The sequence below is a fragment of the Pongo pygmaeus genome, chromosome 17 (assembly GCF_028885625.2).
Source record: "Pongo pygmaeus isolate AG05252 chromosome 17, NHGRI_mPonPyg2-v2.0_pri, whole genome shotgun sequence".
Lineage (NCBI taxonomy): Eukaryota > Metazoa > Chordata > Mammalia > Primates > Hominidae > Pongo > Pongo pygmaeus.
The window spans coordinates 20,831,606-20,844,651 of record NC_072390.2 but is presented as its reverse complement, the minus strand read 5'-3'; positions in this window follow the sequence as shown (position 1 = coordinate 20,844,651).

Below are 13,046 nucleotides of genomic sequence, written 5' to 3'. Positions count from 1 at the left end.
TGGTGAGGAGTTTCCATGCACTTCCTAATTATGTCACCCTCATAGCACCCCAATGTGTTTACCAACACGCAACTTCTCAGACTCCCAACATTTATGAGGTTTGGAGGCTTCATTACATAGATGTGAATAATTAAATCATAGGACACTAGTAATTGACTGGCTCTCCAGCCAATTTTTTCTCCTCTGAAATTGGGGACTAGGGCTGAAAGTTCAAGGGTGGGTCTTTCTATGATCACCAATCCTCATTCTAAAGTTATGTAGATCTCCATGAGAGGCTAATTTGCAAACAATGTAGATCCTATCATCCTTATCACTCACGAAATTCCAAGGGATTTAGAGCTCTGTGCTAGGAATCACACACAAAGACCAGATGTATTTCTCATCCTACTGAGAGGTGACAGCATGCTAGCAGCCCTCGCTCGCTCTCAGCGCTTCCTCGGCCTCAGCCTCCACTCTGGCCACGCTTGAGGAGTCCTTCAGCCCGATGCTGCACTGTAGGAGCCCCTCTCTGGACTGGCCAATGCCGGAGCCAGCACCCTCTGCGGGGAAGGTGTGGAGGGAGAAGAATGGGCGGGAACCGAGGCTGCGCGCAGCCCTCGCGGGTAGGTGCCTTCCGGGCGGGTGCGGGCTCAGGGGGCCCCACACTCAGAGCGGCTGGCTGGCGCCACTGGCCCTGGGCAGTGAGGGGCTTAGCACCCGGGCCAGCAGCTGCGGAGGGTGCGCTGGGTCCCCCAGCACTGCCAGCCCGCCCGCACCACGCTCAAATTCTCACCGGGCCTCAGCCGCCTCCCCACAGGGCAGGGCTCGGGACCTGCAGCCTGCCATGCCCGAGCCACCACCCCCCGCCGCGGTGGGCTCCTGCACTGCCCGAGCCTCCCAGATGGGCGCCACCCCCTGCTCCGCAATGCCTGGTCCCATCGACCACCCAAGAGCTGAGGAGTGCAGGCGCGTGGCACGGGACTGGCGGGCAGCTGCGCCCGCGGCCCTGGCATGGGATCCACTAGGCAAAGCCAGCTGGACTCCTGAGTCAGGTGGGGTCTTGGAGAACTTTTATGTCTAGCTAGAGGATTTTAAACTCATCAATCAGCACTCTGTGTCTAGCTAAAAGTTTGTAAATGCACCAATCAGTGCTCTGTGTCTAGCTAATCTGGAGGGGACTTGGAGAACTTTTATGTCTAGCTAGAGGACTGTAAATGCACCAATCAGCACTCTGTATCTAGCTCAGGGATTGTAAATGCACCCTGTCAAAATGGACCAATCAGCTCTCTATAAAATGGACCAATCGGCTCTCTGTAAAATGGACCAAGCAGCAGGATGTGGGTGGGGCCAAATAAGGGAATAAAAGGAGGCTGCCCTGAGCCAGCAGTGGCAACTCGCTTGGGTCCCCTTCCACACTGTGGAAGCTTTGTTCTTTCGCTCTTTGCAATAAATCTTGCTGCTGCTCACTCTTTGGGTCTGCACTGCCTTTATGAGCTGTAACACTCACCATGAAGGTCTGCAGCTTCACTCCTGAGGCCAGCGAGACCACGAACCCAGCGGGAGGAATGGACAACTCCGGACGGGAGGAACAAACAACTCCAGATGCATCACCTTAAGAGCTGCAATACTCACCATGAAGGTCTGCAACTTCACTCCTGAAACCAGTGAGACCACGAACCCACCAGAACGAAGAAACTCTGAACACGTCCGAACATCAGAAGGAATAAACTCCGGACACACCATCTTTAAGAACTGTAACACTCACTGTGAGGGTCTGCAGCTTCATTCTTTAAGTCAGTGAGACCAAGAACCCACCAATTCCGGATACACTACCACAGAATATCACACCTCAGGGGCACAGGCTCACTAAAAGACTAAGATCAAATCATAGGACTATAACATGTTTCCCATCCACCCCCATCTTACCAATGTCATTAGGATTTCTGTTTAAAAACAGCTGGATACAGTGAAAGTATAATATTTCCGCACATTCTAAACTTCATTGAAGTGTCTAAAGAACCCCAAAGATGACCAGAAAGAGAAAATCAAGGACACCAAAGGAAATTGTATCCTCTGATGTCTACAGCTACTGAAAATAGAAAACACAACCTAAACCAGTAGGATAAACCTAAAACCTCACAATAAAGGCCTATTTACTTGTTTCTTTTTCCCAGTAAATCTTGTCCAATTTTCAAAAAAAAAATTACAAGAAATGCTAAAAAATTTTAAAACCACAGAAGAGGCCAGGAACAGTGGCTTATGCCTGTAATTCCAGCACTTTGGGAAGCTGAGGCAGGCAGACTGCTTGAGCTCAGGAGTTTGAGACCAGCCTGGGCAATATGACAAGACCCTGTCTCTATTTTTTTTAATTAAAAAGAAAAAAATAAAATAAAAAACACAGAAGAGAGAGGTTAAGCACCAGAACTAGATTCAAATATAGAAGAGATGTTAGAATTATTAGATCAGAAACATAAACCAGGCATGACTAATATGCTAAGAGTTCTCACGGAAATAGTGAAGAATATAAAAGAACAGATAAGCAATTTAAGCAGAGATATAAAAAAAAGTTAACAAGGAATCAAAAGGCAATGCAAGACATAAAATACACTGTTACAGAAATGTCACATACCCTTAGAGGTTTATCAGTACATTGGAAATGCCTGCAGAAAGAATCAGTGATCTTGAAAAACAGTCTAACCTGCCAAAACTGAAATGGCCAGGGGTGGTGGGGTGGGGAGAAACGGCACAAAATTCAAGAACTGTTAAAAAGTTATAAAAAGTGGAACATACATATAATGGTAGTAAACAAAGAAACAGAAGAGATAACTGAAGCAATAATGACTGACAATTTCCTAAAATTAATGATAGACAACAAAGCACATAAATAATCTCAGAAAATGCCAAACAACATAAATACCCCAAAAACCATACCTCGGCTTGTCATATTCAAACTGGAAAAAAATCATAGACAAAGAAAAATCTTAAATGAAGTTACATGGGGGGAAGAAACCTCAACATCAGAGTTATAAACACATTTGAAAATTAAACTGGGCTCGTTACAGAAACCAGGTAGACAAAAAGAGATTGGAGTGAAATATTTAAAACACAAGAAAAAAAAAAACTACCCACATAGATTTCTATATAGAGTAAAAATACCCTTCGAAAGTGAAGGAGAAAGAAAAGTTTTCTGAGAAAAAAATAAGAAAATCTGTCACCAGTACACCTGCTTTGAAAGAACTATTAGAACAAATTCCTCACAAAAAGAAAATGATAAAATAGAACATTAGAGAAGAAACAAATGAAGGTAAAATAAAATTTTTCCTTAATCTAAGAGATGAAGGTTTATTCAAAATATAAACAGCCATAATGTATTTCGCTGCAATTATAGCTTATGGATATATGATATGTATGACTACAATGTTTCAAAGGACAGAGGGGGAAGAATTGGTAATACTTTTTCATGAGGTATTTGCGTAACCAGTGAGGTAGTATAGTGTTAATCAAAAGAAAACTTGGGTTGATTGTGAACTTGTACTCCAAAATCAAACGCAATCATTAAAACTCTTAAAAACAACAACAAACTATACCTGATATGCTAAAAGGGGAGAAAAAAATGGATTCAGGTCAAATGCTTAATGAAAGCAGAGAAGGTAGAAAAATAATGAAACGTGGAAAAAATTAAGTAGAAAACAGTTTCAAAAAAAGTAGACATTAACCCAACTGAATCAATAATCACATTAAACATACATGTTCTAAATACAACAAGCAGAAGACAGATACTGTCATACTGGGTAAAACATTGCGTCAAAAAGAAACCCACTTTAAATATAAAGAAACAGATACATTAACAATAAAGGAGTGAAGAAAGATACAGCATGCTAACACTAACAAAAAGAAAGCTGACATAGCTGTATTTAAATGTTACACAAAGCTGACTTCACGGCATGGAAATCTCAGTGATAGAGGGGCATTACCTAGTGACAAAGTGGTCAATTCCCCAAGAAGACAAAGCAATCCTTGGTGTGTATGTATATAAAAACTAAGTGGCAAAATAATCAGGCAACACTGACAGAACGGCAAGGATAAATACATGTATCCACTAGTATAGTTGGAGACTTCAACAACCTTTTATCGCTATCAGAAGATCTAGCAGGCAGAAACTCAGGAAGGACATCATTGAATAGAATATCCTCAAACAACTGGACTTAATTTAAAAACAGAATACTTCAACCAGCAACAACAGAATATACATTCTTCTCAAGTTCACATGGAACAATTGACCAAGACAGCCCACATTCTGGAACATAAAACACATCTTAACAAATCTGAAATAGAAGTAACACAAAATGCGCTCTCAAAATACTATGGCATCAAATCAGGAAATAATAATAGAGCTTAAAAACTCACAAATACATGGAAATTAAAAATCATACTTCCAAAAAACATAGCGGAACAAAGAAATCTCAAAAGATATTTAAGATTACTTTGAATTCAATGAAAATTAAAATAATCAAAATTAGTGAAATGCAGCATTTTTGAGGAAAATTTACAATATTGAACACATGGTATATACCTTAAAAAAATAAAAGTGGAGGAGCTAATTACACCCAAAGTAAGCACAAGACAATAAATAATAAAGACAAGAAATAAAATTATGAAAAATCAATAGAGAAAAATCAACAAAAGCAAAAGCTGCTCTTGTGAAAAGAGCAATAAAATTGACAAATGTTTACATCTGTAATGTAGGTAACAGAAAAAAACAAAAATTACTAACATGACAAATGAAATGCAGTTAATGAAAAAATCTAAGCACTTGACAAAATCTAACATCCATTTATGACAGCAAGTAGTTCCTCTTCTTGAGAAATATCCACAAGAAATCTGCAGTTAACATCACACTGAATGGTGAGAAACTATATACTTTCCTGGTAACATGAGGAGCAAGCCAAGGAAAGCCCTTCCTAGCATTCCCATTTAACATTATACTGGAAGTCCTAGTTAATGCAGTAAGACAAGAAAAGGAAATAAGAGCTATACAAACTGGGAAGAAAAAAATAAAACTGTCTTTGTTGCATATGACATCACTGTCTACATAGAAAATCTCAAAACATTCCCAAGAACAAAGAAAACTCCTGGAACTAATGAGCGTATAGCAAAGTTGAAGTATATAAGGTTAATAAACAAAAGTCAATTGCTTTCCTGTACCCGCACACTAAACTGTTCTTTGATAAAGAACCAAAGGCAATTCAATGGTGAAAGGATAGGTCATTTCACCAAATAGTGCAGAAAATAGTATACAGCTACATAAAAAATTAATCTAGACATAGACCTTACATGTTTCACAAAAATTAACTCAAAATGGATTATAGATGTAAAATGAAAAACTTCTAGAACATAAGACAAAATCTAGGTGACCTTAGGTTTGATGATGAAGTTTTAGATAATTGTTTAGCTTTGTTAAAATGAAAATCTCGCTCTGGGAAAGCTGGTGGAAGGGAATGAAAATATAAGCCACAGACTTGGAGAAATTATTTGCAAAACACTTATTTTAAAAACAACTGGCATCCAAAATACCAAAAGAAGTATTAAAACAATAAGAAGACAAACAATCTAATTAAAAATGGGCAAAAGTTAAGAACATACACATCACCAAACATTCAGATATGGCAATTGAGATTGCAAACAAAATCGAATGAGATCATTACACACTTATTGAAATGCCGACATTTCAAATCACAGAGAACACCAAATGATGATGAAGATGTAGAACAACAGAACTCCTCATTCCATGCTGACAGAAATGGAAAACTGTACACCTACTTTGGAATGTAGGCAATTTCTTAAAACACAAAACATACTTTTAACATCTGATCGATGAATTGTGTTCTTAGTTATTTGCCCAATTGATATGAAAACATCGTGTCAAAATCTGCAAATGAATGTAATTTGTGTATCTGTTTCTAAACCTTAAGAGTGAGCCAAGACATCTATCAATGGGAAACTGGATAAACAATCTGTGGTGAATTCATAGGATGAATACTGCTCAGTGATAAAAAGAAATCAGGGATAGAGCCATGAAAATCATGGAGGAAACTTAGAAGTATACTACAAAGTGAAAGACAATCTGAAAAGGCAACATGCTGTATGATTTCAAGTATGACATTCTGGGAATGACAAAAATATGAGACAGTAAAACTATTTTTGCTTGTCAATGATTTGGGGATGAGAGGAAGGGATGAATAAATAGGTGTAGCACAGAGGAATTTTAGGGCAGTGAAAATATTCTTAATAATGCAGAAATGATGGACTCCAGTCATTATACATTTGTTCAAACTACAGATTGTGTAACAGAGTCAGTCCTAATGTAAACCGTGGACTTTGATGCATCAGTATTGGTACATCAATTGTAACAGATGTATCACATTAATAAGATATAAAAAGTAGGACAAACTGTGTTGAGACAAGGGGCTATATGGCAACACTGGACTTTCTCAATTTTTTCTAAACCTTAACTGCTCTAAAAAAAAAAAGTCTATTAGAAAAAGAAAAAACAGTTTAAAATAGGCTCACAACAATTCACTCCTGATAAATGACTGATGGACTGATGAATGGAATACGCAACCTTTTATGGAAATTTCATTAAAATTTGAACTTATTTTATTAATAGGCCATTATCGTGCTTTCTGAGCCTGAGACTGGCAAAGGCGGTGAAAGTTTCATAGAAAGCCTCATTCAAAAGCCCATCTCTACATCTTCTGAGAAGTGAAATGAGAGCCTTGGTTAGTATTCATAGCATCTGGAATGCCGATGTGAATAAGGAGTGTACCGATGGATCATGCACAGTGGACTTGTTATATGTAGAAATGTGTTAACTTGGTTTATATTTTGGGAATCTATGAAGTAAGAAATATCCAGAGTTTTTTTTCTTTTTACCACAAAGGGACAACTCAGACAATCACCCCAATGTGTGTAAACATGTGCAAATGAGGCTCATTGTTGGCCAGTGCAAAGATGACTGCGAGATGTTTGGTCAGTTGTGCTGATTCTTAGATCTGGTCATTTACCCAGGTCTATCCCGATATAGGAATAAAAATCAGTTACCTCTCCGATGAGAGCTCCATCATGTATGAATGTGGCAATGTTGTCCATAAAGTCTGCAAAATCCCTACTGTTAGTCACTTGGTAGCAGTGGCTAGGCGAGGGGAGACCTCCTCCAGTAACGTGGCAAAGGACTGAGAAAGGAAGCCATCCTCTTCTGCAGAGAGGACATGCTTAAGGTTAATGCTTGGCTCCATGTCAAAAAGACTCCTGGGAATGGTGCTGTTTCCAAAACCCAAGGCAGTTGAGTAGAATAACATGGTCTGGACATAGGAGAGCTTATTTTTATAAAAGCGCAGTACAGAGTGGTAATTGCTGCTCTAACAGCACACTGTGGAGCTGAAGACAGTATCTTCCATTAGAAGCCTATGGTAACTTATGACCATCATGGGCAAACTCCAGGAGGCATGAGAGGAGGTCGCTAAAGCCTGTATAGATAGGGAGTCTGTGAGGGCACCAACAGGAGTGCCTGTCATATGGCAATTTTAAACAGAGACTAGAGCCCTTGTAGTAGGGGCGCACATTCAAAAAGAGTCAATTTGCAAGTCATAGCATAAATAGGCTTAAGTAAAATTTGTAAAGGAGGACTATGTTGCCTCCAAAATATTTTTAAAAACCTAAAAGCTATTGTCAGAATTGAGAAAAACAACAGCTATTTCTTCATGATGTCAGGCACACGGCAACCCTCTGGTTACCAAATAATTTCTAAGAATTTAACCTGGGTATCACCCTGGACAAAGGCAATGGCTGCAATTAAGATCTTGCCTACAGACACTGTAACAAATGCAAGGCTTCTGAGATTCCCTGACGGCACCCAGGTAGAAGTATATCATGTCCCTTCAAAAATGAAGGGAAACATCAGGTAAGATAATGTTGAAAAGTAACTGATCAGAATAGACACAGCTAAATCTGTGATAGCAGGGTATTTACCAACTGCTGATTAGATGGAGTCAGTCATTTCCATAATGTTGGGTACTAGGTACAGGGGCATTATGGAAACATCATTTCCATAATGTTGGATACTGGGTACAGGGGCTTACTGGATGTGACCACATCATCAAGGTTGTAGTAATCCAGTAATCTAATAATGAGTAGCCACTTATTTTTCCAGGTTTAAAAACAGGCCAAATTGGGCTGTTAAAAGAAGCAGCACTAGGGACAACTACCTCTTCACTACACAGGTTTGTACAACGGGTTTCAATTCTTGAAGGCTCTAACTAATACTGGGCCATACAGAATTTAATGGCGGGGGGCGGTGCGGCAAGAGGTGGTAAGTTCCCTGGGTTCCATTTTGTTAAGCCAATTTGAAAGTACTAACACATTAATGTAATTTTAATTTATGACTCATTGATTCAGAGCTTCTATTCTCACTAGGAAAATATTTTAGGATAACGAGTGCTATGACCATGGGGAATTTAAGCAAAACAACAATTCTGATGCTTATGGCAAGGCATAAGTATTTGTCTTCTATTTTATATTCAGTAACTCCTCTAAGATTACAGGGTATACTTACATTTAGTGGGATCTCCAGGTATAACTTTAATTCAAGTCTCAGTACTGATTAATCCCATGAAGGATTGTCAATCAGTGCATTACAGCAGATGTTAAAATTAATTCAAAACCTATGCCGTATAAGTCCAAAAGCCATATGCAGTGCCCCTTTATGTTTTTTGTTGTGTAATTCTTTTACTATATTTTGGATTTCCAATTAGGTGGCTAATCTTGCTTTGTCTTGAATGCCTGGCTCCCCAAAGAATGCCCTGAGTGATGGGGAGGAACCCACCCATTTTATGCAGATTCAAAGGCTGACAAGGTTTTGGCTGATGCAAACCTAGGAAGCCTGCAGAGCCAGAAAGGCTCATACCAAGCAGGGTCTTGACTTACGAGACAGTAGTTGGCAAAATAAATTTTCAATTTGGCAGAAAGAAAAGGAAGTCAATTATTGCATAGTCTCCATTCCTATGGCTGGTGAAGGCTGGAAATGGAAATATCTATTATTAAGAAACTTTATAAAGTTGCAACTAATATTTCATAATGTGGGATCTAGGAAAGAAAATTAAGCAAGCTTGCCAAAGGGCTCACCACCCAAATACATTAGGGTTGAAGATCCATGGTAACCAACAGTTGGAGTCAGAAAAAGACACCCTCTACACACCCCTGAGGATATACAGTCGGAATTAGGGACCCTAAAAATGGTAAACTTTTACATACCAAAACTCCACAAGAAGAAATACCTGCATCTTTAATGCAAAGTACCTCACAGATAAAGAGGGATCACCAGAAAGGCAGAGTTAGCTCACAGAATCCTAAGGAAAAGTAAACCCTTTCAGATGTAACTTTCAAAGAGGAAACTCTGGGATCAAAGGACCCCCATCCTGAAGACCCAGGAGATTATGAAGACCCCTGAGGAGGGTATAGGCATCAAATACTATAATAAAAAGAAAGAGTTATATATTATAACCATGGAAATCACAGACCTCAGGACATCAGTGAGGACAGAGAATACACCAGGAGGAGAATTTATAAAAAACAATAGATTTTTGCCAAAGACAGACCATAGACTGGCTCCTCCATCTATGGGATAATGGAACAAAACACCATGACACTATCAGGCACAGAAATGCATCAAATCACTGCATTAGCAGAAAACCCATCAATAAATCATAATCACCCAAGATGTGCCACATCCCTCTGGGACTGGATCACATTAGTCTGGAGATCTGTCCGCCCATACTCAGACCCAACAAAATTCAGAGATGAAATCAAATGGAATGATTTAACACAGGCACAAAGAAATACAAGGAAATCACGCATTTTAGGAACCAAAAGGAGCATAACCTCAAAAATAGACACAAACATTAAAAAGGATATAGATATAGGAGACTGGAACGATAATGAGTGGCCTCCTGAAAGAACTATTAAATACTATGGGCCAGCCAACTGGGCAGAAGATGGAACATGGGGATATCATACCACTATTTACATAATCAACCATATCATAAGGTTACAGGCTGTTCTTGAAATTATAACCAATGAAACATCAAGGGCTTTAGATTTGCTGGCAGTGCAAGCCACACAAATGAGAAATGCAATTTATCAAAATAGATTGGCACTAGATTACCTCTTGGCCTCAGAAGGAGGAGTATGTGGGAAGTTAATTTAACAAACTGCTGTCTAGAAATTGACGATAATGGATAAGCTGTCATGGAAATCACTGCGAGGATGCTAAAGTTGGCTCATGTTCCAGTCCAAACCTGAGAAGGTTGGTCTCCAGGCTCCCTCTTTGGAGGATGGTTTTCATCTTTTGCTGGATTTAAAACCTAATAGGAGGCTTTATCTTAGGCGGATGCCTGATACTCCCTTGTCTCCTGCCTCCTTTAATCAGAAGTATTCAGTCAACTACAGAGGCAACTGTAACAAGACAAACTACCACCCAAATAATGGCTTTAACTAAGTACCAGCCTCTACCTAAAGAATATATGCCATCCCATGAAGAAATGGATAATAGTGGTGCTTTCTATAAAAACTCATTCATAAAAAGCACCAATGGGGGGAATGAAGTAGAGAATTAAAGAAAATCAAATCTTCTCTATTGTATAACAAAAATTGCTATTTAAAGTTTAAGATGAAATGGGCCCCAAATAGCCCAAACCCCAGGTAGGAGTTAAGTAAGAATACTAACTGCTTCTCTGTGAAACAGTAACCATATCTACCCTCCCCGTATTTTGTAAGTTCTATAAGTTCCTATTTTTCTTGATGTGCAGCTGCAAGGTCACAAGATAGATAACCACAAGCTGCAAAACCCGTTTTTCCTAAGATGTAAGACATGTCACAAGATGATTAACCGTTTGTTCTCACTTCTGTAAGCCCACTTCCTTCTTCACATTTTTCCCACCTTGGGATGCATAAAAGGCACTTGCCTTCTTTGTGCTCAGTCTTTCTGGACGGAGTCCGCTGAGCTGGTGTACACCATAAGTAACAAATCCTCCCGTGACCCTATCTGTCTCTCCAGTTCTCTGATTTCCCACTACAGGGAAGGCAAAAAATACCAATTTAAAAGATTACCATAATGATATTTAAACAGTCCAATGATGGCTCACTCCATTTTATCATCACACATGGGCCAATCAAATAGTACACAATGCTAATAAAATCATACACAGGGAGGAGGAGCCAAGATGGCCAAATAGGAACAGCTCCGGTCTACAGCTCCCAGCGCGAGCGACGCAGAAGACGGGTGATTTCTGCATTTTCATCTGAGGTACTGTGTTCATCTCACTAGGGAGTGCCAGACAGTGGGCGCAGGTCAGTGGGTGAGTGCACCGTGCACCAGCCGAAGCAGGGGCGAGGCACTGCCTCACTCGGGAAGCACAAGGGGTCAGGGAGTTCCCTTTCAAGGGGTGACAGACGGCACCTGGAAAATCGGGCCACTCCCACCCGAATACTGTGCTTTTCCGACGGGCTTAGGAAACGGTGCACCAGGAGATTATAGCCCACACCTAGCTCAGAGGGTCCTATGCCCACGGAGTCTCGCTGATTGCTAGCACAGCAGTCTGAGATCAAATAGCAAGTCGGCAGCGAGGCTGGGGGAGGGGCGCCTGCCATTGCCCAGGCTCGCTTAGGTAAACAAAGCAGCCTGGAAGCTTGAACTGGGTGGAGCCCACCACAGCTCAAGGAGGCCTGCCTGCCTCTGTAGGCTCCACCTCTGGGGGCAGGGCACAGACAAACAAAAAGACAGCAGTAACCTCTGCAGACTTAAATGTCCCTGTCTGACAGCTTTGAGGAGAGCAGTGGTTCTCCCAGCACGCAGCTGGAGATCTCAGAACGGGCAGACTGCCTCCTCAAGTGGGTCCCTGACCCCTGACCCCCGAGCAGCCTAACTGGGAGGCACCCCCCAGCAGGGGCAGACTGACACCTCACATGGCCGGCCAGGTACTCCAACAGACCTGCAGCTGAGGGTCCTGTCTGTTAGAAGGAAAACTAACAGAAAGGACATCCACACCAAAAACCCATCTGTACATCACCATCATCAAAGACCAAAAGTAGATAAAACCACAAAGATGGGGAAAAAACAGAGCAGAAAAACTGGAAACTCTAAAAAGCAGAGTGCCTCTCCTCCTCCAAAGGAACACAGTTCCTCACTAGCAACGGAACAAAGCTGGACGGAGAATGACTTTGACGAGCTGAGAGAAGAAGGCTTCAGACAATCAAATTACTCCAAGCTACGGGAGGATATTCAAACCAAAGGCAAAGAAGTTGAAAACTTTGAAAAAAACCGAGAAGAATGTATAACTAGAATAACCAATACAGAGAAGTGCTTAAAGGAGCTGATGGAGCTGAAAACCAAGGCTCGAGAACTACGTGAAGAATGCAGAAGCCTCAGGAGCCGATGCGATCAAATGGAAGAAAGGGTATCAGCCCTGGAAGATGAAATGAATGAAATGAAGCGAGAAAGGAAGTTTAGAGAAAAAAGAATAAAAAGAAACGAGCAAAGCCTCCAAGAAATGTGGGACTATGTGAAAAGACCAAATCTATGTCTGATTGGTGTACCTGAAAGTGACGGGGAGAAGGGAAACAAGTTGGAAAACACTCTGCAGGATATTATCCAGGAGAACTTCCCCAATCTAGCAAGGCAGGCCAACATTCAGATTCAGGAAATACAGAGAACGCCACAAAGATACTCCTCGAGAAGAGCAACTCCAAGACACATAATTGTCAGATTCACCAAAGTTGAAATGAAGGAAAAAATGTTAAGGGCAGCCAGAGAGAAAGGTCGGGTTACCATCAAAGGGAAGCCCAACAGACTAACAGCGGATCTCTCAGCAGAAACCCTACAAGCCAGAAGAGAGTGGGGGCCAATATTCAACATTCTTAAAGAAAAGAATTTTCAACCCAGAATTTCATATCCAGCCAAACTAAGCTTCATAAGTGAAGGAGGAATAAAATACTTTACAGACAAGCAAATGCTG